The sequence below is a fragment of the Triticum urartu genome, chromosome 1A, assembly GCF_056163025.1.
Source record: "Triticum urartu cultivar PI428250 chromosome 1A, HENAU_Tu73, whole genome shotgun sequence".
NCBI lineage: Eukaryota > Viridiplantae > Streptophyta > Magnoliopsida > Poales > Poaceae > Triticum > Triticum urartu.
In genome coordinates, this window is record NC_141873.1 from 95,214,713 (window position 1) to 95,237,753 (window position 23,041).

General features: G+C 43.7%; 1 pseudogene across 1 annotated transcript; it reads left to right on the top strand.

The window, feature by feature from the left end:
* The first annotated feature begins 489 nt into the window (after positions 1 to 489).
* LOC125532732 (protein FAR1-RELATED SEQUENCE 5-like) lies at positions 490 to 6,133 on the top strand (annotated as a pseudogene). Its single transcript, XR_015612129.1, has 4 exons — positions 490 to 897; positions 2,160 to 3,068; positions 3,425 to 5,001; positions 5,913 to 6,133. The product of XR_015612129.1 is annotated as a protein FAR1-RELATED SEQUENCE 5-like (transcript).
* Positions 6,134 to 23,041: the final 16,908 nt, after the last annotated feature.

The window sequence follows — 23,041 nt, forward strand, 5'->3', positions numbered from 1 at the left end:
AGTTTCAAAGATCTCGTCGCGAGGATTTCAATGGTGAAAACGGATTTGAATTCCGACGCGCGGTTTGAAAGATATAGCTTTTTGAATTTTTAAAAACCCGAAATAAATGCAGATGGATCTGTCTTTCTTAAACTAAAGGAGCAGTGTGAACATATTTAATGCCACGCCTACATGCACTAGCAGACAAATAAATTACCACATGCATGCGCTGTGTGAGCCGGCCGCTCGGTTCGACTAAAAAGTGCGCGGCCACTTTTTAGATTTCAGGGTATAATAAAGGAGGCGTCTAGTGGGCGGCCGGCTGCCCACTAGCGCGATGGAGCGGCCAGCCATAAAAGGCAACTTCCTGTCTCCCTTGGTCCCAGGAAGGAAAGTTCCTTCCTACCCGACTGCCCACGCTCCCAACAAACAGAAAATCTCCCCCATCGCTGTCACGTGATAACCACATCCCCACGCCTCCCACGCACAGCTCGCCCACACTTCCTCCCCCCACGGGTCGCCCTTTTGATTCTCCACGAAAGAAGTGTATCCCAGGCCTAGATCCAAACCCTACAGAGCTGCCATGGCAGAGCAAAACTAGGTGAAGAAATTGGCCAGAAAAGCTTCAATTCTAAGAAGAGGGAGTACAAAGCCATAGCAGGTAGCAGCATCAGGTAACTTTCCTCTAGCCTCCAGATCATCCTTCTTCACTTTCCCCTTCCCTTTCCCCCATGCCTCAGCCCCACCCACGCTGCCTTCTTCTTCTTCTGCACGCCAGAACCAGATCCAACGCAATCGCCCCCCAGCCCTTCTTCCTCCTCCTACACAGCCGCCATGGGAGCCCCAAAGTAGAAGGAGCTGCTTCGAGATCTAAAGGGCAGGGTGGTCAGAGCCATACCAGGCAGTAAGATCGAGCAGGTAAGCCCCCTCTGCACCTCTTCACTTCCCCCTTTCTTCTACTGCATAAGCATATGTATAGGTATGTAAACACCCTTCTCCATGGATCCATGGAGAATCTGCTTCAAAAAAGAGGTGAATCTGGCACATCACATCAGATGTTAAACATGCCAAAAACTACCACCTGGATGTGTTAAAACAAGCCAAACTAAAAACGAGTTCTCTGGCCAATTAAAACATGATTAAAGCCAACTTGTAGTTATTGTTTGCAAAATGAACAAAAAATTTACTGCCCAATGCTTTGTTGAACATGTGCAACAAAAAATTCATAAATGTGCAACTGAACATTCATCCCAGCCAACTGAACATGTATCCTGGCCAACTAAACATGTATCCTGCCAACTAAACATATATTTGGCAATACATGTTTCTGAGTGAACACTTTGGAAAAAATGTAGTATATATGGAAATAAAAAACATGTTTTCTGGCCAACTAAACATGCATGTTGGCCAAAAACTGCTGGCCAACTAAGACATCTATTCTAGCCAACTGAATGCATTAACTGTCCAACTGAACATGCATGTTGGCCAAAAACTGAAATAAATGCAACCTGGCCAGCTGAGACATCTATTCTAGCCAACTAAAAGCATTGAATGTCCAACTGAATATGTATGCTGGCCAAGTGGGAAATCCTGGAAATTGAGACGTCTATTCTAGCGAAAACCAGAAATCTGTAGTGCAACAGGAAAAACATAGGAACTTTTGTCCATGGCTAATGAAGCCACAAACCATATTAACATATTCACACACATAATCTTGTCCCACGCATATATTCTGGTCCCACACCTATTGCAAACCATATTAATATGTTCAAATATACCAGATCTAGAAACATAAACGGCGATGAAAAACATATAACTATAATCTGTCCTCCAATTCTTCTTTCTTCTTTCACCTGGATTTTCCTTCTCAAATGTAGCATCCAATTATGTGCAGAAAAATCTGAAAAGAGCTCCTTGCGAAACGGAAACCTACAGATCATTGCAACAACACAAAAAGGGAAAAGGTAAGAAAAACTCTGTAGCAAAAAGAAGTCATGCTCTTGCCAGTTATTTACTGCAAACTGTGTAACTAACATAACAACTCTGTGCAAACAAAAAAATTCATAACTGTTATAATAAAAGATTATGCTATGGTCATGTTGCTTTTAGGTTGTTTGAAACACAGTTTTTCTGTGGTTACCAACTGATGACATCAATTTCTTCTTTTTTTATATGTGCAGGGAGTGTGTGGCAGCATCCAAAAACAAGGGAAAAAATGCTTGATCTCAATGAGTTTCCTCCAGATCTCAATGAGCTTCCTCATGATATGGATCAGCAGCAACCCAGCATACAACAAGGAAACTGCACAGAAAATGGTCGATCTGTTTACTACACGCAGGCAAGTCATGATGGTAACCCTACGGGCCATGACAATGTGGCAGGCCAGTCATCAGCCCGTGGTGCCCCTGTAGTGGTGTCTTTGCAGTCAGAGAGCCATACTCTTGATGACACAGGAACCGAGGCAAATGTTCCTGGTCCAACCAGGACTGAGCTAGAAGCTGGGGCTTTTGACAGAGCTGTGCAAGTAGAAGAAGGAGAGGACGAGGCTGGTTCTCAACCTATGGAACCCTATGTTGGCATGAGGTTTGACAGCCTTCAAATTGCTAAGGATCACTACAACAGTTACGCACTACGGATGGGTTTCTCTATCAAGATGAACACCTCTAGACGGACACCCCGCACCAATGAATTGATAAAACAACAGTTTTGCTGCAACAAGTTCAAGAAGCCCAAAGCTGATGATGGAGGAGCTGAGGCTCCTCCTTACCTGGACCCTATTCCAGATCCAACATCTGTTAACAGTGATGAGGAGATGGAAGAAGAACCTCCAATATTTGCTGAAGAGGATGCTGGTACTAGTAAGAAGAAGAAGAAGCGCAAACGTGAGACAATAAAGCAGACTGAATGCAAGGCGAAAATGTTGGTGAAGCTGATAGATGGGCGATGGGAGGTGACGCACTTTGTTCGTGACCACAATCATCCGCTCGTGAACAAACCTTCATTTTCCAAATACTTGAGATCCCACCAAGGCATCTCACCTGATGAAAAGGAGTTTCTGCGCATCTTGTATAACTGCAACTTGACTACAGGTGTGGTGTTTTTCTATATCCCTTGAAGAATTAAGTTTCCCTCTAGGCAGTCCAGTGTGCAACTGTTATGGTACTACTGTGCAACTGAAATGGCTTAACTATGCAACTGCTGTCCAACTTCCCATGCTTTTTATATATCACTTTGGGTGCTTCTTGTGTAACTAGATTGTCTTTACTGTGCAAATACACAATGTCCTGTATGCAAAAACTGCAAAAGTGTTTTTAAAAAGGTGCAGCTAGGTGTCCATTTCCTGTGATTATCTTCTGTGCCAACACGTGTCCTATTACTGTGCAGCTGGATGTGCGCATTTGTGCAACTAAAAAAAGGATATACTGTTTGTTTTTGTATTATGCAGGACGAATGATGCATGTAATGGCAGAGTTCTATGGATCTGAGATGATGGTGCCGTTCGGACCAAAGGCAATAACAAATCTTTATACAAGTTTCCGTAGAGATGACACAAAGGAGGGTGATCTGATTGAGACAATTGCGCACTTCAGGATATACAAAAAACCGATCCAGACTTCTTCTATAAGGTGAAATATGATGAAGAGGACAGAGTTGTCAACATATTTTGGGTGGACGGCTTAGCTCGAAAAGCTTATGCGGAGGCGTACCACGATTGCATATCGTTTGACACCACCTACATGACCAACTTGTACAATATGCCGTTCGCACCCTTCATAGGAATAAACCGACATGGCCAATCTTTCATGCTGGGTTGCGCGTTTGTGAGGCAGGAGTTGGCATCGAGCTTTGATTGGGTCTTTGGAGCATTCCTAGAGGCTATGGATGGCAAACCTCCTGACAACTTCATCACCGATCAGGATGGTGCGATGAGGCAGTCAATACAGAGCATCTTTCCAACCACCGTGCACCGTTGTTGTCGATGGCACATCATGAAAAAGGCTCAGGAAAAGGTTGGTTGGTTGCTGTGCTGGAATCCAGGACTCTCTGATGATTTCAACAAGTGTGTTGACTTCAGCTTCACTATAGACGAGTTTGAGCAGAATTGGGCTGGGTTAATGATGAAGTATGAGGCTATGGCACACACGCACTTTGAGAAGTTGTACGAATACAGGTCAACTTGGGTGCCGTGCTACTTCAAACATAGGTTCTTTCCCTTCCTCCAGTCTACACAGCGTAGTGAGGGGTTCAACGCCGTCCTCAAAAGATATGTGAACCCACACAACTCAATGTTGAACTTCGTCAAGCAATATGAAAAAATACAGAACCACATCCTTGCCAAGGAAGGCTGCAATGATTACAGGACACAACACCTTGATATTGAGTTGTGGTCCAACTTCCCAATAGAGAAGCAAGCTTACAAAACCTATACTAGAGACCTTTACCGCAAGTTTAGAGAAGAGTTTGAGCTGATTGGACGCTATAATGCATTCCAAGTTGGTGCTGATGCGTTTGAGCTCAGACCGAACCAGGAATTTGTTGCGAAATATGGTTCTCGAAACTACTTGGTGCAGGCAAGGGTGGAGGAGGGTTCCTATTTGTGTGAGTGTTGTAAAATGGACAAGGACGGCATCTTCTGTTGCCACATCCTCAAGGTGTTCACCCATGTTGGCGTTGATGTCATACCGGAAAGGTACCTGCTAAGACGGTGGACACCTACTGCTGTACCTAGTGCGCCAGGGACTGGTTATGAGCAACCGGATGAAATGCCTCCTCAATCAAAGAAGCAGATAAGGGAGAGGAACATGATATACGATTTTCGGAAACTAGCAAAGTTTGCGAGTGGTTCTGATCCAGCACAAGCTATTGTATAAAAGCATATGCGTGCAGCACGTACCGAGATCGGCCACCTGAACAAGTCCAAGAAAAAGAAAAAACTGACTGCTGCAACGGGGCCATCAGATGATGGCAACCCTCGAGGACCTCCTCCACCTCCAGGAAGCAATCAGGGGGCTCATCATCCAGGTAATTACCTGCCCCAACTCCTGATCTAACTAGGTGTGTAACTTTAGTTGCACACATCATTGTGCCCAGTTGCACACACCATGGTAGCCACTTGGACAGAACATACTGCCTAGTTGCGCACGCTGTGTTAGTTCAAGCATCAAGATAACACAGCTAACTTATTTTTCCAGTTATGCATATATGTGATGTCAACCCTCAAGGACCTCCTCCCCCTCCTGGCTGTACACAGCATCCTCCGCCACCTCCTGCCCCGCATGCTCCTCCCAATGGCCCTACAGGAAGCACTCAGGGGGCTCGTCGTCTAGGTAATTACCTTCCCCCAACTCCCCATCAAACTAGGTCTGTAACTCCAATTGCACACATCATGGTGTCTCAGTTGCATCGAACAGGCTACCTAGTTGCGCATGCTGTGTTAGTTCGAGCATCAAAAAGATAAACACAACTGACTTGTTTGTCCTGTTCTGCCTATAGGTGATGCCAACCCTCAAAGACCTTCCCGCCAGGCCCAACTAGCAGTGCCCTTTATGCTACTCCCAATGGACCTACAGGCAGGACTCAGGGGGCTCATAACCCAGGTTAGTACCTTCACCGACTCCAAAACAAAAACTAGGGTGAGTGACTTTAGTTGCACATATCATAGTGCCCAGTTGAACAGAAACATGCTGCCTAGTTGCGTGCGCTGTGTTAGTTTGAGGATCAAGCTAAAAATCTAACTTGTTTTTCATGTTCTGCCCATAGGCGACTACAATCCAAGTACCATGACAGGCCGTAATACTGCAGGTGTTTTTTTCAACTTAACTTGCACACAGCAACCAGTTAGTTGCACAAAATGTACTGTGTGGTTGCACAGAACATCAATGCTGGTTGCACAATAACAAAAATACTAAACTTTTTATATGATTATTACACAGGTGATCATGACGGTCCTACTGCCCCGTTGGAGGCTGCATCCCTTGCACAAGCTTCTGATGATTTTGTGCCCAGGGATCCTCCAAGGTCTACTACAAAGGGTAGGGCAAAGAGTCGACGGTACAAATCGGCGCTGGAGCTACAGCCAAAGAAGAAAAACAAATGCAGCCAGTGCCAATCTACAGAGCACACTGCTGGTGTGTGTCCACAGAGGCTCCTGTGATTCTGTTTCCTCATTTGTAACTTTGGAACAAAAAAGGAAAATAATGATGTCTTTTTTAGCAATGTTGGGACCAAGTGGACACATTCAGCATCTATGATTCCTCTTTATCTAATTTATGCTGCTTGAATTAGTTCATGCACTGTGTAAAAAAAGTTGCTATTTGTGCCTTTGTTGGCAGCTGGTTAAATATTTAGTTGTTGAACAAAGGTTGTATATCCAGTGCTCCTAATGTATCAACAAAAGTGATGATATTGAGTTGCAAACGCAATTACTAGCAGTGTGCAACTACAAAATCTACTTAATAAAATTGTACAAACCAGAAACTTCCTCCATGGAGCAGAAAAAAAATAGTACTGACCTACTCCTTGTCGTATCTCAGCAACTTCCTCCATGGGGCGGTGTTGTGCACGCTGGTGACCCAATCATACGTCAGCTTCTTCCTGATGTTGAGTACTTCCTTGGGGTCGTAGTTGGGCAGTTGGCTACCATTCCACTCGGTGGCGTTAAGCAGTGCGAACAACCCACACTCATTACTGCAAAAAATGGGCAAAAAAAATTGTCACATAAAATTAAAACCAAATAAAGGTAATGCACTCTGTGCAACTACTTATGTCCTACTGTGCAACTGCTTGTGTTCCACTGCAACTCATTATGTGCCACTATGCAAACTACTTATGCGCCACTCTGCAACTAGCTAGATAATCCATTAGAAACTCATAAAAATGATAAAACAGATTGAAGACTAGTACTGTGTCTTAAAAATACTAAAGATTGCACATGTAGAAAAATTTAAAAACTACAAAATGATTGTATTTGATTGAGAAGGAATGAAATGCTTATTGTCTTACTTGCCAAGCTGCTTCGGTACGTCAATGTCAATAATCTGGAAGTGCTCGATGCTGAACTTTGGGTAATGCTTCCTCCATAGCTGGCGTACTGCCCCCGCAATGGTAGAGGCGTTGTTCATCAGCTCAATGTTGTCCAGCGTCCTGCTTGAATCAAGAACTTCGAAGCGTCCGTCCCTCAAGTTCACACTGAAGACCCAATAATGCCTCCCTCTGTCCTTATTGGTTACATCTGCGCACTCAAGCACTGGCAGCATGACCTGCAAGCGTGAACGATTTCAGACACAAATACAAGATGTAGCTAAGAAAAACAGTAAAAGACTTGGTCAAGTTAAAAACGGGTTGCAACAAGTATCTGCCAACTAACAGATGTGTCATGTGCAACTGGACATGCTGTGGGTGCCAACTAAAAAAAGATTGATGATGTGGGCACAACACTCACCAAGTCTTTCTTGTTGAGACGGTTCTTGTAATCAAACTTCTTGTTCATCTCATTCACATTGTGGATCCCTTGCTGTAATTTTATCTGCAGAGATTATAAAACATGGCTCAAAACTCCTTAGTAGGTGAAAGGCCTCCCTTAAATGGTCAACAAAAAAGTTCTACAGAACAAAGATGAGGGTAAAAAGAAGGTTTTGGAAAAACTTACAGAAAACCTTAGTGGCATAACAACCTTCTTTGACCCTTCTGGTAAGTTATCCATGATGTGTAAGATTCCAGTCTCAATAACAATTTTTGACAACCATTGAACCGGCTTCATCGAATCAACTAACTCCTTTAAAGAAATGTAGAAAGCACCATACCTGATTATCTCAGGGCCGATTTTTTTTTGAAAGCAATAAAAAGACAAGTTAGCTTGAAGGGTCATAGCAGCAAAAAAATGTGCATGAAAATGAAAAAAGAGCAGTGTGCAACTAAAAGCCCTGTTTCTGTGCAACATACTATGCTTTCTGTGCAACTAAGTGGCTGGTGCTATGCAACTGAAAAAGATATGTATGTAGGCTGTGGGGAGTTAGTTTACCTGGTAGCTCCATCATTTGCTCCTTTGTGATGCCTGACCCAATACAAGAGGGCAGCGTAAAGCTTGTTCACTACCTCATTGGTGCTGAAAGTCTTGTTCTTGTTGTAGTCGATGAATGGAGACCTTTGAGATGCTGCGGGCCTTCTTACCCTCCTCTGTCTTCGTACAAGAGGTGGCCCCAAAGAACTGCTCGTGCCAAGTTCTGGTTCTGCGCATATCGGGGTGTGGCAATTCTCTGGTGAACCAACACCTAGTTCTTGAGCTATTGCCTTGCCAGCATCAGCAGCATCACATCCTTCATTCACAGCTGCTGGGTCGAACTCACACTCATCGATACTAATCACACCGGCTTCCGCTGTATCTACTGCTGGAGCAGGTGCTGGAGCATCACCATCTATGCCGAGGTCAAAAGATGGTGCATCGCAGAACCCGTCACCATGATAAGAGTTTGATCTTCGTAAGGGTTCAAGGACCAGGGCATCTCCTTGCGGCACAAACACGGGTGCATCATTCACTGACTTGGTTCGCAATAGTGTTGTAGTTGGCGGCCTTGGAGGCTTGCACCTACTTATAATGTCGAACACCTCCTCTTGTGTTAATGGTTGCTGAAAGACAGCTCTTGGGGACGGCACTTTGATAGTTGGATCACCTCCTTTTGTGTTTGGCATTGAAGCATCTCTATCAGTAGGCACCTTGGGACTTGCAGTTGCAGTGGTGCCTTCCTGACCAGCTGTGGTGGTTTTGACTGTGACCATACTGCTAACTGACACATCAGTTGGCACACTGGTATCTGTAGTTGGCATCTTTCCAGTCTGAGTTGGCAGCAACCTGGCAGAACTTGGCACCCCTGCATCAATGGCTGCAGCTCGCAGCTCTCTCTCGTCTCTGAACCCCAAATCTTTTGTGGCCTGTTCCCCCTTTGCGCCCCTGGCAAACTTGACAATCTTCTGCTTAGGTGGTTTTGGTGGGACTGTTGAAAGGGGAGTCTTCCCCTTGATCTGTTGAACTTCTCTGACATTGGTTGGCTCTCTGCTCACTACTGTTGGCATATCAGTTTGAAGCACAGCTTCCTTGACCATGTTTACTTCAGCATCTGCACTCACCATCTTCTCCTTGGTTTGAGGCAACTGCAGATTCTTCTTCATTGAAACTGCTCTACACTTCTGGACCACGTGAGGGTTTGCCGTGGATGCTGCCTTACTCTTGCTGGAGCTTAGGTCTGGGAGCTGCTTTAAATATTCCTTGTATTTTTCCTTTGAATGAACCCAGTCAAGACCCTTTCCTGCTTCCTCCATGTCAATTTGATTCTTTTCAGCATCAGTTGATAAGAACAGGCTCTTGTCAATGGCAAAGTTGATCTTCTCACACATATCTTTGTCGCTGAAATCTGGCACGGGAAAGGTGGTTGGCAAAGCTGGCTTCAAGTTGCAGAGCTTGAACATATCAATGCTGCCCTGAGACTCTGCTTCGTCATTTTTCTTTGACTTTGGCAAATCCTTGTCTTTCCAGCAAGTCTTGTCAATCAACATCTGTAGTGTGCTCCTGCTACTCAATGAATTGCTGCTGCTCGCAGGGGTGGCGTGAGTGCTAGTCCTCCTGGATGTGTTGCCACCTGTACCACCAGAACCAGGGGCGTTGTCATCATCATCGTCATCGCTGCTGTCGCTGCCTCCATTGGATCCCCCTTTATCATCACCATAATCATCCTCGTCTTCTTCATCCTCGTCTTCTTCCCTCTCACTGCCATCAGCTGCTGCGCCTTTGTCTTCTCCCCTCTCACTGCCATCAACTGCTGCCCCTTTGTCCCCGTCCCCCTCTCTGGCCTCACCTTCTTCTTCCTCCTCCTCTGCATCACTATCTTCTTCCTTGTCCTCCTCCTCTCCTTTGTCCTCTTCTTGTTTGTCCTCCTCCTCCTCCTCCTCCTCCTCCTCCTCTTCCTCCTCATCCTCCTCCTCCTCTGCATCTTCTTCATTGTCATCCTCATCCTTGTCCTCCTCCTCTGATTCATCCGCATCTGTCTCCTCATCATCGTCAGCATCTATCGCTGCTTCCATTTCCTCATCTTCTTCTGAATCATCCTCAACAAATTATTCTTCTTCTTCTTGTATAGTTGACCGCCGTCTCTTTCTTTTTGGAGCACAACGTGATGCCCCGGTTTGCATTGATGGCTGCTATACGTAAGGATCAATATCTGGTTCCTCGTCATCAATCTTGGCAACTTCTTCAATGAAGGTGCCAACCTGTTCAGTTACAGCCTTGCATAGCTCATTGACCACTTTCGCAATTTTTGCCTTTTTCTGCATCAACACAAAAAAGATTCAGTACTGATTCAGTTAGAAAAAAAAATAAAAAGTAAAAATGTCTGTAACTGACCATGATGTGATAAGCAAAAACGACTAATACACACTTTCTGGCCAACTAAAAACATGATTATAGCCAACTACACATGCACTGTGGCACAAAGTAAAAACCATGCATTTCTGCCAAAAGTTGATGAAAATGGTTGTAAATGAACACTTTGACTATCCAAAAGAACATGTGCAACTACAAAAGCTTATATGTGCAACTGAACATACATTACAGCCAACTAAATTCTGAATTTTCGCAACTACAAAAGTTATACATGTCCAACTGAACATACATCCCAGCCAATAGAAAAAATATTGGTAAGTGATACAAGTTTCTGTATGCAAAACACTAACCTGCGGATTGTATGTTATTGGTAAGTTGGATGCCACAAATGCTTCAGCTTGCAAAATTCCACCAAACAGTGGTGTCTGCTCCGTGCCTCTATACTCCTCTTTAAGCTGATGTGAAAAAAAAGAGAAACAGAAAATAACAAGGTTATCAAAATAGATTTGTGTGTTGAATGAAACCACACATTACAACCTGTGCAACTACAACAAGATACTGGGGTAGACAAATTCAACTATACATATATGCAACTGAACAAAGACACAAAAACTGTGCAACACACATGGCACCTAAAAAAAAGTTCCTACCAACTGATGCAACACATCTGTGCAACAAGATTAGTAAAACTGTGCAACTTAAAAAAGATGGTGTGCCAATTTAAAATGAACATGTGTGCAGATTGCCAAACTTAAAGCTATAATCTGTGCAACTACATGCATTGTTGTGCCAACTGATGACAGTTTTCTGTGCAATTTCCAAAAAGAGTGACCAGACATCAAAAGAACATAGAAGGAAGCACACTGTTGGAAAAAAACAAAAAATAACTCACTTGTAATTTGCCGAACACACCAAGAGAGATAGTATCCTTCTTGATCACCTTGGCAATTAGAGTACTATCCCATGCATTCGATCGTATCGCGCAGTTGCTTACTGGGATGTCATGTACGAGCGCATCAAGGTATAGTATCTGCACCAGACCCAAACAAAAGAAAAAGCCAAGTTCAGTTATTGTTATGAGAATTTCAGCAAACTATAACTGCACAGAAAGAACAGGAACAGATGGAAAAAAGTGGTCGTTTTCACTAACCATCAAGTGATACAAGCAGCAGCAAACAGTTTGCTTCTCCTGGTCCATGTTCCGGAAAGCTTCGTTAATGTGTTCTGCTACAAAGAGGCAGATGTTTGTATTCTTTAGCATTTGATGATCTAGCACAAATCCATAACACTTTGGGCTGAGCTTCAAGGCCGTGGTTGGTGCTAGAAAAGTGCTGAAGGCAACCGCAAGCCAGGCCATAAAGAATGTGTCATCCGTTCTTCCAGCCATATGCTCAATCATCTTGAGCCATGCAGTGATCTGGGGATGAGAATTTCCAGTTATGTTGAAAGCCTGTCTGAATCTCCTAGTGGCATCCTTGTCAACTAAATATCTGACTTTTGGACCCTTGTTTGGGAGATCAAATACCCTCTGAACACTGTCAGCATCGACACGGATCCTTCCCCTTCCTGGGAAAACCATTCCAGAGGTCTGTGGCTGGTAGGACTGCACCAGGAACTTAGTGAGGTCCGCTGGAAGTGTGTCTGATAAGTTCAATAGCCCCCCGACCGACCTCGAAACTAGCTCTGATTTCTGTAGTGGAGTTAGAGAGGCGTTGAAATTTGCAAAGCGCACTGGTGATGCCCTTATCCTGCCTGCTTGTGATGGTCGCTCCACATCTTCCCCTGGAGCCACCTCAACTCCTTCACCGCTGCCCTGTTGATTAGAAAATGAAAGCATTACACAAACATTAAACATAAGAGAAAAAACAAGAATGAAAAAAAACTAGCAATTATCATTTGGATCAGTATTAGAATGAGCTATATATTCATAAAATGGATCATGCCAACTAATATGATGTATTTGTGCAACTAATAAAGCTCATGAGGACAACTGCAAGACTGCCAATGTGCAACTGAATGTGCAACAATAAAACAGTAAATAAAAAAGAACGAGACCTGCCAGCTACAAAAAGTTCTAGTGGATGTGCAACAATAAGAAATGATACTGCAACACAAGAAAAACAGTAACTAAAAAAAGGTTTGCAAAGAACTATTCAAATAGCTCATAAACACACAAAAAAGCCCACATACATCAGCATCTGCTGCGGAAGATGCGATAGCTTCTCCAGCAACTGCTGCCTGCACAAAAAAATGACCACTGATGTCAACTATGAAAAGATGCCAACTAGTGAACTACAAGATGCCAACTAATGCCAACTAATGTCAACTGTATTTAAATCAATATGACTAGAGATGTCAACTACAAAATGTTGTTATTGACAGACTAAAAACAAAAATAGTGGTCCGAACTGCTGCATAATTTCATCACTATCTAAAAAAGGCGAGAAAAACACTTATATTTGAGATTTTACTTACCCTAGAAGATGACTCAGCTCCCTTGCCAAGTGCTGCACGTCTAGTCCGCTTTACAACACGGAACTGATCAGCATCCTAAGAAAAAAAAACATGATCATGGGAAAAAACAAAAAAAATGTTATATGACCCAAACAAAACCAAAAAATGGACTTGTGTCATCAGCATGCCACTTACCTCAACATCCTCTCCCTGCTCAACACTCTGCGCAGGTCGTGGCTGGCGATTAGCAGGACGCTTCGAGTTCCGGCGAAGCGGCTGACTTCCAGAACGCTGATTAAGCAACCATAAAGAAAAAATGAAAAAAAAAGACATTAGCATACATGCATAAGTTGAAAACAACTCAAAAACAAAAGAAAAAAAGTGAAAAAAATACATCTCCTTCATTGCCATCCGCATCTCCTCCTATTATAACCATTTTTGCCCTGCGACAGGAAACACAACAAAAAACACATAGTTAGAAGATGTGGACAACCAACTACTACAATGATGCAACCAACTGGGCAGTAAACCTTGTGCAAACTGGACATCAAATAAGCCAACTAATTTTTTTCTGCCTAGTTATTACTTGCCAACTGTGACAAGTAATACCTAGGCAGAAAAAAGTTATGTAAAGGCAACAAGCTCAGTGAGATAACTTATTCTGAAAAAAGCGTCCCTAGTTGAACATGAGGGGAGACACATGAAAACAACCATATCCACAACAAAAAGACTTGCACATTGAGAAAAATTAAAAATGGAAAATTGGCGAGCATTGGTACTAATTTGCACAAATCAAGGGGTCCTAGTTGCACAAAGCACGAGAATAACACATAAACCACCACAGCCACCACAATGCTGGTGGATTGGGTAGATTATATTGGAAAATTGGCAAGCATTGGTGCTAAAATCGCACAAACAAGAGTCCCTAGTTGCACACAGCAGAGGGGAAAACAGCCAACTCATGCGCAAAATGAGTTAGAAGATGCGCAAAATGAAGTACAGAACCAACTAGTACATGGATGCAGCCAACTAATCAGGCAACTTGTGCAACTAAACGACGCGTAGACAGACAACCTAGCACAAAATAGCAAGCAAACTAAGCAGGGCAACTAGTGTCCATTGTAAAACACATGGACAACCAACTTGACCACGAAAGCAGAGCAACTTGTGCAACACAAAAACAGTATATATATACAGCCAATTAGTATATGGATGCATCCATCTAATTGTGCAAATGAACAACATATAGACGGTCGACCTAGTGCAAAACAGCAAACCAACTAAGCGGGACAAACTAGTGCAGGTGTAGAACATATGGACAGCCAATTAGTAAAAGTGATGTAGCCAACTGAGCATGCAACTTGTGCAACTGAACAGTATGTAGACACCCAACTAGCAAAAAATTGGTGCAACTGCAGAACATAGGGACAGCCAACTACTATATGAATGAAGCCAACTGGATAGAATTTTGTGCAACTGGAACACAAGTGTCTACCAACTAAAAAGTGGCTGTGATACAAGTTTCACCCTCTTAGTTGGTTTGCACAGGTAATGGTCCCTAATTTGCACAGATACTAATTTGCACAGGTAATGGTCCCTAATTGCAAACAAGAGGAGAAAAACACATGACCCACGAGAACCACCATAAGGCTGGCAGATTGGCTATATTATCTCAAAAATTGTCTACTATTGCTCCTAATTTGCACGCAAGGGGCGACAGAGTTGCACACTGCGGGGGAAAAACACTCATCAAAAACACCAGATCCACCGCGAGGCTTCAATCCACAGAAGAGGCTCTATCGCCGCGAACCACTCATCCTCCCTGAACCACTCGTACCGTACATATATGCACTGCAACGCAAAAACAACGGGATGAGCACAACCCTAACCCACCCCTGCCAATCCGGCGGTTTCCCAACGAAGTAGTCCGCTGGGGTGACCTCAACCTCGCCGGAAAATGAGTTCGACCTCCCTAACCCCGACCGTGACCTCGACCTCTACCTCGACCTCCCTGACAACGACCGCGACCTCACCGGAAAACGAGTGACCTCACCAGAAAAAGGAGGACGGGCGAGTGGAGAAACAAGCAGGGACGAAGACGAGGAGCGCGCGTAGGAGCAGTACCTGTGCCGCCGCGGACGACGACCCTCGCGGCGCGCCCCGCCGTCGACCACAACCCGGCGGATTTGGAACCACCTCCAAGCACCAACCAACGGCGAAAGCAAAGGGGGAAACTGGAGGAATGGGCGGCGAGAGGTGGGGGTGGACGGGCACGAAATTCGAAACTGCCGTCCACTACGCACGGCGGCTAAAACGCTGGATAACTGCTAATCCTCGATGACATGTGGGTCCCACGGATGATTTATCTCGCGTGGCGCGGCGCAATTGGACCAGGCGACTGGTCCACGCGCGGGTCTGAGCGGCGCGGCCCCACCTCCCGACCAGGGGACACCTGGACGCGTGCGGCGTCGATCGGGACAAGATCGAGCGGCTCTCGTTCGGCCGCTCGTTCTGTCTGTTTAGCGCATGGCCGCTTTTTAGATTTTGGGTATAATAAATAGTCCCACGTCGCTCCGCCAAATACAATCTACCCAATTTATATAGGTGTTTAAATTTTCTGGGTATCACAAAGCAATCTCGGGATCGTGATATGAAGAAATATATGGAAGGGAAGAGAGGCTAAAGAATGAAACAACGGCTATTTTGGGCAATTAATTAAGAGGATTTCGCATAAGAGAGCGAGGAAATATAAGGAATGAAAAACAGGCTAAAAAGGCTGCATGTATAATTTGTAAGGAGGGGAGGGACGTGCACGTTGAATCATCTTTCATGATCACGAATGAAATAAATAGTAGAAACAGAACAATAAAACGAGGTGAATTATTCGAACTCGACATTTTTAACTGAAGTTAATAGATAAAACTAAAAAAGTGTCACATTGTGCTGCCATCTAGGCAGAAACATGCAGGTGATTGATCAAGACGAGACCATGCAGTCCACTTGGTAAGCTACCAACAAAAATTGCAATAAAAAAGATCAATCCAGACAGAGATCACCACGGCCCAGTGCCTTCTTCCTGCTTACTTAGTTTATCAGCCAATGCAAGTAGGGAATCCACTTTGTAGCTAATTAGATCAGTGAGCTAGCTGCTCAATGACTACATATTGATCACGCTCCACCCATAATATATCCATCTCTGGGATATTGTACATGTTTGGTACATATATATATATATATATGTTCTCGATGTTGTGCAAGCTATACTCGCTGGCGAGAGTTCACTCGGCTCCCAGCTCACCTAATGCATGCAACATGCATCAACAATAGGGTAACCTTTAATTGATCTTTTCTCTTTAGGCTTCTCGATTTTTGAGGTGCTATGTGTACAATATTTGTATTGTCAGTATGATGATTAATTGTCGATATGATATGTTTTGTAACTAGGCATCGATGATCCGACCTACAACGTCATACTGAGACCAGTGCTCTTACTTCAAATATTACTACATGAAAATCCTTTAAATTGAAGTTAATACATTGAAGAATATGTTTCAAAGTCGAGAAATAGGAACCTGATTGAAATTCATTGTGTCCCCCTTCCTCTCCAATGGCAACCCTTCCACCATATGTTTATTCGGCTCAAATACTCTTCCATGCACACCACAGCTTCAACCCTTAGGGGTATGGGGAGTTCAAGGAGGTAGCGCCGGGAATGAGTACGACTCTTCACATCTATACCCCATGGGCTGGACAACGACAATAAAAAATGCGCTAAATGATCCAAAATGAATTGGGCTTTGACTAAATTATTCATGGCCAAAGCAATTAAATTAAATTACCCGTAGCAATGCACGGGCATATTTACTAGTTACCACAAAGTGAATTCCAAATTTAGTGTCCCATGATCACCCACTACCACAAAAGGTTTTCTTTTTAAACAAATGGATTAGTATTTTGTAAAATATCAAAAGCAATTATTTAATTGTTTGAACTACTGTTTTAACCTATTTAGAGTATTTAAGAATTTTATAAAAGTGTGGTTTCTCCACCATAAATACCTATGCATTATTTGGCACAACCGGAACATTTTAATTTTAATATTTGAATTTTTTTACCGTTTGACTTGATTTTGAATTTGAATCGGTTTTGAATCAACGCGAGTTTATCAATAGTAATCGAGGTGACGTGGCATTATTAGCGGGGGATCAGTGTAGCTTAATTATCCGGGCGTCACACTTAGTCCCTTCGTCACTCTGGTGAGGCCTCCTGACGTAGAAGTTTTGATTTTCCTCTCCTCAAATTTCACGAATTTTTTAGGATCACGCGAGTATCTTGGAATCGTTTTGATATTCTTGTGATGAGAACATTGTTCTTGGTGCCTCCTGACATTTATGGGTTGTGGCAGTGTCCCGGGGAGTTGAGCTCCGAGGTGTTGTCATCACAATTTTATCATTGCAGTTCTGGAATACCTGAGTTTTGCAGACATTGAAAATCTCTTTTATGCTGTTGTTGGCGAGGTAACCTCGATGCCACCTAGTACTGGGGCGGGAGTTCGGGAGTATTGCCATAACTTCTATAACAGATGCTTTTCGAAGGTTGAGGTACACGATTTTCGAAGGTTTTTTGGTTATGTGTTGAAGGATGGATACTGCTGGATGTAGGGATTGTTAGTTTGGGTGAGATATTATGCTTCCCATGTATCCCCAACACCTGATTGCATAACCAGAAAGTTTCGGGAGTTTATAAGTGGGAATTCAAGTATCACGTAGGATATCCTTCCAACAGACACATGATACGATATGGGGTCTATCATATGTTTGTTTCCAGCTTATTCTACAAGCCAATCCTTTGTTTTGTTTTGAGTTGTGGTATTTGAGTTCCTTCAATGTCAAGTGTTGATTCCATACCTTCCCTAAGCAGTGTTCTAATATATCTATGTGCATGCTAATCTTTCTTGTTTATCGAGATTGTCATGTCAATTCTTTTTCAACCGACGTGCTTCTCTTCAAGTGGATCCGATCATTTCAACATCCAGAAGATCAATTCTAAGTTTTCTCAATGGTGTTTGTTTATACGTCCCAAGTTGTCTTTGTCTTTTCCCACCCTCCCACCCTTTTTCTTCAAGGACTCAAATTTCTTATTCAAGTATCCTTTTATTGATGGGAAGTCTCTCCATTCTTTCCCGTCAACGTTCTTATCCGGAGCTTCAAGTCTATTATTCTTTGTTCTTTTTCTTCTCCAGTGGATTCAATTCAAGCTTTGTCGAGTATATCCTCTCCTTGTTTCAAATGCTTTCTTATGCTGATGCACCTCTTAATCATTCACTTCTCGTTTTCCATTTGTTCCGTTGTGCTAAAGATATCTCAGAAGATTAGTGCTTCTATTCTTAATCAATCCAAGCTATTTCCGAGATTGTTTTCTCATTCAGTCCATTTTATTCAACCGGTGCAATCTCTCTTCAAAATCATTTCAACGGTGTTTCTCTTGAGTGGGCCCTAACCCACAGGTCTTTTCCCAGGATCTTACCCGACTCTTCTAATTTTTGCGGAGTGATTCCCAAATTCTTTTCAAAAGTGTGACGTAAGAATGAATTGTCATCAATCATATGTTTTTCTCCAAGATCTTTCAAATTCTTTTCGTCGTTGGTTCAACCTTTCTAATTTTCATTCCGGAGTGCCTCAACAATTCATGGTGGTGGTTCTCATCATCATTCTCAACATCTGAAGACCGAAGAAGAGTTCCTGTTAAATTCTTACCCGTTCTTCCAAAGATGCGAAGTTCAAGCTTGATGCCATCCTCTCATAATTGTTTTCGATTGTGAGAATTCTTTTCACCCATCCGGAGCATTTCATGAGTTACTTCCATTTCTTTCCTCCGGAGGCCATCATTTCGTAATTCTTCATTCTCAGCGTGTAGCGATCGTTCTCCAATTCTTCCTGGTGATTCGTGCTTTTTCCTTCGTTCATTTTCAATTCTTATGGCAGTTTGTTCAATATTCCTTTCCTCTTGTTATCATATCAATCCATTCGTTCTTTCCAATCCTACCAGCGGATCGGTGAAGTCTTTTCTCAAGTTTACGCTATATCTCTCCTTAATCCTTTCCAATGAGAATAAGTAGTATGCCAAATCCATTGTGGGTCATTAATTTAATTGATGAAGGATAAGCATAATGTAATTCTTATTCTTGTTTCATTGAGTAAATTCAATTCCTTATTCCGGAGGTTCATCAAAATTCCTGGTTTCAATTGCTCATCTTTCTTTTCTGGAGTTCCAAGTTTTCTCGGTTACATCATCGCGAAGCTCCATCTAAATCATTGCAAGGTTTCACCTTGTGTTTTCAACTTCTCTTTCTTTCTATCATCCTTTTTTTACCGGAGTTCTTTATGGAGGCTCTATATGGTGGCTCGGCAATAATTCCTTTCATTCTCGATTTGCTCTTCAAGATTTCTCTCGAAGTTATGATCTGCCTAGCTATTCTCAAAATAAACAGGGTGTTCAACACATGTCTTGTTTTCAGGAGTTCAAGCATTCTTCATCTTGTATTCCGGAGTGCAATTCTTTCTCTCTTATCTTTTGAGGTGGTGTTATGTCACTCTTGACAATTTCCCTTCGCGTTGCATGATTATGTCGCTCTTGACAATTTCCCTTCATGTTTCATGATTCATAAGTTGTCTGGAATGACATATTGTAAACCCATCATTTTCTATTCGTTCATGAGATCCTTTGCAACCCATCAATCTCTTCATTGGAGTTACCTTGGGTTATATTTCACCTAAAGCTTTCCCTAAGGATTGTTGCTATTTATGGTGCTTATAAATGACCCAAGGTCTTCATTTATCCTCCCGGTGAAATAAGTTTCTCGTCTCCTTGTCGATATCAATCCAATCTATTCTTTCCATTAGTGGTAGAATTTCACCTCAAGTTTTGAGATGTTTTTATAAGCCCACAAGCAGCTTATTGTTTTCGTTGTTGATTTTTCAACAACTCCGTTCAAGCCTTGTTAGTAAGGATGTTTCTTTCAAATTCATTTGTGGAAGGAGTTATCATTTTCTTCTCTGTTCTATTCGTTCCATCTATCTAGATTCTATTCTCTCGTTCCGGAGGCATTGTGATTTAACTTCCTTCTAACCATTATCTCATTTTATCAAAGATCATGTTCTTTCCTTGCTTATTCCATTTAAACCGGAGTGATTACATGTCCTTTCTTGACGCTGGAGCTCTTCATTCATGTCTTTCAACCCACAAGGTTTTCACAATGTTCCTTGTTCCTATTTCCTAATGGAGCATTTTCAACTTCGTTCATCTCCATTGTATTCTTTCTTTCCATTTGTTCAACCTCTCAAGGTTCGTGGTTTCACTCGTTTGTCCAAGAAGCAACTTTGTTTTACCTCTTCCTCTTCCGTTTTCTCTCCGGTGCCATCCTAGATCTCGGGACGAGATCTCTTGTAAGTGGAGGAGAGTTGTGATGCCCCAAGACCGACACTCCAGAAGACTTCCATATTTTCGTGACCTCCGTGTGTCTCTTTTGTGCTTGCTCTATTTATTTTTGCATTGCATCATGTCATCATGCCAGCATGTCTTTTAATTTTTTTAAAAGCTCAACTAAATAAATTGCATAGATCTTTTGATCTATTTAAATCAAGGGAATTCACATGATGATTTCTCTTTATAACATATCCTCCTAATAATTATGGAGCTATTATAAATATTCCATTAGTTTGGAATTAACTGGAACACACTTGCAAAATAATTCCCATTCCCTTTCCACTTCGAGTTTGACCTTCAAATCTTGTGCGCAATTCTTATCACTTTTATCTAGGTTCCTCCAATAGTCCTCATCATTTTTGGGCACTTCTAAATCCCGTGCCCACTTCTATTTTTCCTGAATCAGGCTCATTTTTATGAATCCGCGAAAATTACCCGCTTGCGCAAATTGTTCTATCTCTTCTTTCTTCTCCTTTTTTTCTTCTTTATTATTTTCTTCTTTTTTGTTTTCTTCTATTTTTAGAAGAAGAGAGAGGGAGAGACAAGCCCAGCCTAGGCCGACCCACCTAGGCCCAGCCGCACTAACCCTAGCCGCCAGGGAGCCCATTCCTATCTCTCGGTCTCTCCCCTCGATCCCATCTCCTTCCCTCGCACCGCCAGAAAACCCAATGCCCGTTTTCAAAAAAAAACCCAGTGCCCGATCCTGATACCCTCTCCCTCGCGAGCACCTCTCCTTCTCCTTCTCGTTCCCGAGTGCCCCTCCACCTCGCGACCTGCCGCCCCGTTGAACCTCGCCGCTGGCGACCACCCAGGCCAGAGCTCCCGCCACCGCGCCATGGATGGCCCCGACCTCCTCGTCCCCACCATCTGGCCTTCGCGCCCGCATAGACCTCGCCGCTTGTCTCTTCTGCGCCAAGGCCATGGCCTCGCCGGCCGGCCATCGGAGTCGCCGCCTGGACCGTGCCTCCTCCCGTCTGCGCCTCCTTCCTCCCGCGCGCCTCCCTCTCCTGGAAGGCCGCCCCTCGCCTTGCCGCCGTCGAGCTGCGCCGCAGCACCGACCAAGCCCCGCCCTTGCAGCTGCTGCTTCGCCGCCAAGTCCCGCTCCTCCTGCCTCGGCCTCGAGCGCGAGGAACAAGCGCCACCAGCCCTCTTCCGTCACCGGAGCACCCTGCCGCCATGACTAGTCCCGCCATGTACGCAGCCGTCACCCCTGCCTCGATGCCTGCTTTGCCTCTGCGCCCCTCCATTGACCCCGAGCATCACCGCCACACGTATCATGCCACTGAAACTCTCGCTGCCTTCGTGCACCACCGTTGGCCCTTTTATCATTGTCAAGACCGGCCAAATCAGGGAACGCCAAGTTCCACTACTGTTGACCCCGAACATCTATGAAACATGGATCTATATGATCGATGTGGAACCGTCAAGTACCCTTTGGACGCGTCAAGTTCCTCTTCAAAATGTACAACTACATCCGATGTGGATTTCGATAAGTACCACGACGCCTGGAGCCCTCGGATACGTCAAGTTCGACTACCTTCGCGTGTACCACTACCATCGACCCTCAAAGACCCCGTGGACGTCAAGTTCCTTGCCATGACCCCGAACATCTACGAAACGTGTACCACTACTTCCACTACCGTCGCGAGAACGACTACTTCCACTACGTCCCATGAACGACTACTTCCCTCGACATTTTGAACCGCCTCGAAACGCACGCTTTGAAGGTATAAACATCAAGACGACGCCGTGAACGAATGCATGTGTGTTGGATGAGATGCCTGCGCTTGCATCATGCCCGACTTGTTTGTCGCACATCGTCACTTGTTTCCTTGCCACCGTCATGTGGGACACCTGGTTACTGGGAGGACCCCACCTTTCATCGCATGACACGCTCCCGTCACACTTTCTTTTGCATCGGCATCTCAATCGAGTTACCGGAACCAGGATGTTGCCGTGGCACCATTTCCGTTTCACCGTTGTGGCACCCTTTTTCTTTCCGCCATGGCGACCAAATTCCCCATATCATCTTCATGTCAACTTTTCACAAAATAGCACAAAACTTGCACATGTCATCCGCATCATGATAACAACATCAAGAATGTTTAAATTGTTGTTGCATTAAATTGCTTAATGCATGTGGGGGTTTACTGGAATTGTTGTTGTTGTTTCCGGCCTATTTTAAACTTGCCTAGTTAGGTAGTTTTATTATGCTTCATCTCTCGCCATGTTTAAAAAACATTTAATATCGTTGGGTACATAACCAAGAGAGAACTAAATAATCGAATGTGGTGTTTCGTCAATATGCAACTCGTTGCATATTGAGCTCCACTTAACTTGTAGTTTTGTTTGTGCACTTTGCCATGCCATGCATATTTAAACCGGACATGCATCATACTTGATTGCGCATCATGCCATATTTATGCTTGTGTGTTTACCATGTTGCTTGCTTCTTTTCGGTTTGCTTCTCTCGTTAGCTTTAGTTTCGTTTCGAAGTTGTCAGGATTCGTTCGACTACGTCCGTTTGTCTTCTTCATGGACTCGTTCTTCTTCCTAGCGAGATTACAGACAAGATGACCATACCCTCGATATCACTTCTATCTTTGCTTGCTAGTAGTTCGTTCTATCGCTATGTCGCGCTACCTACCACTTGTTATACCATGCCTCCCATATTGCCATGTCAAGCCTCTAACCCACCTTCCTAGCAAACCGTTGTTTGGCTATGTTACCGCTTTGCTCAGCCCCTCATAT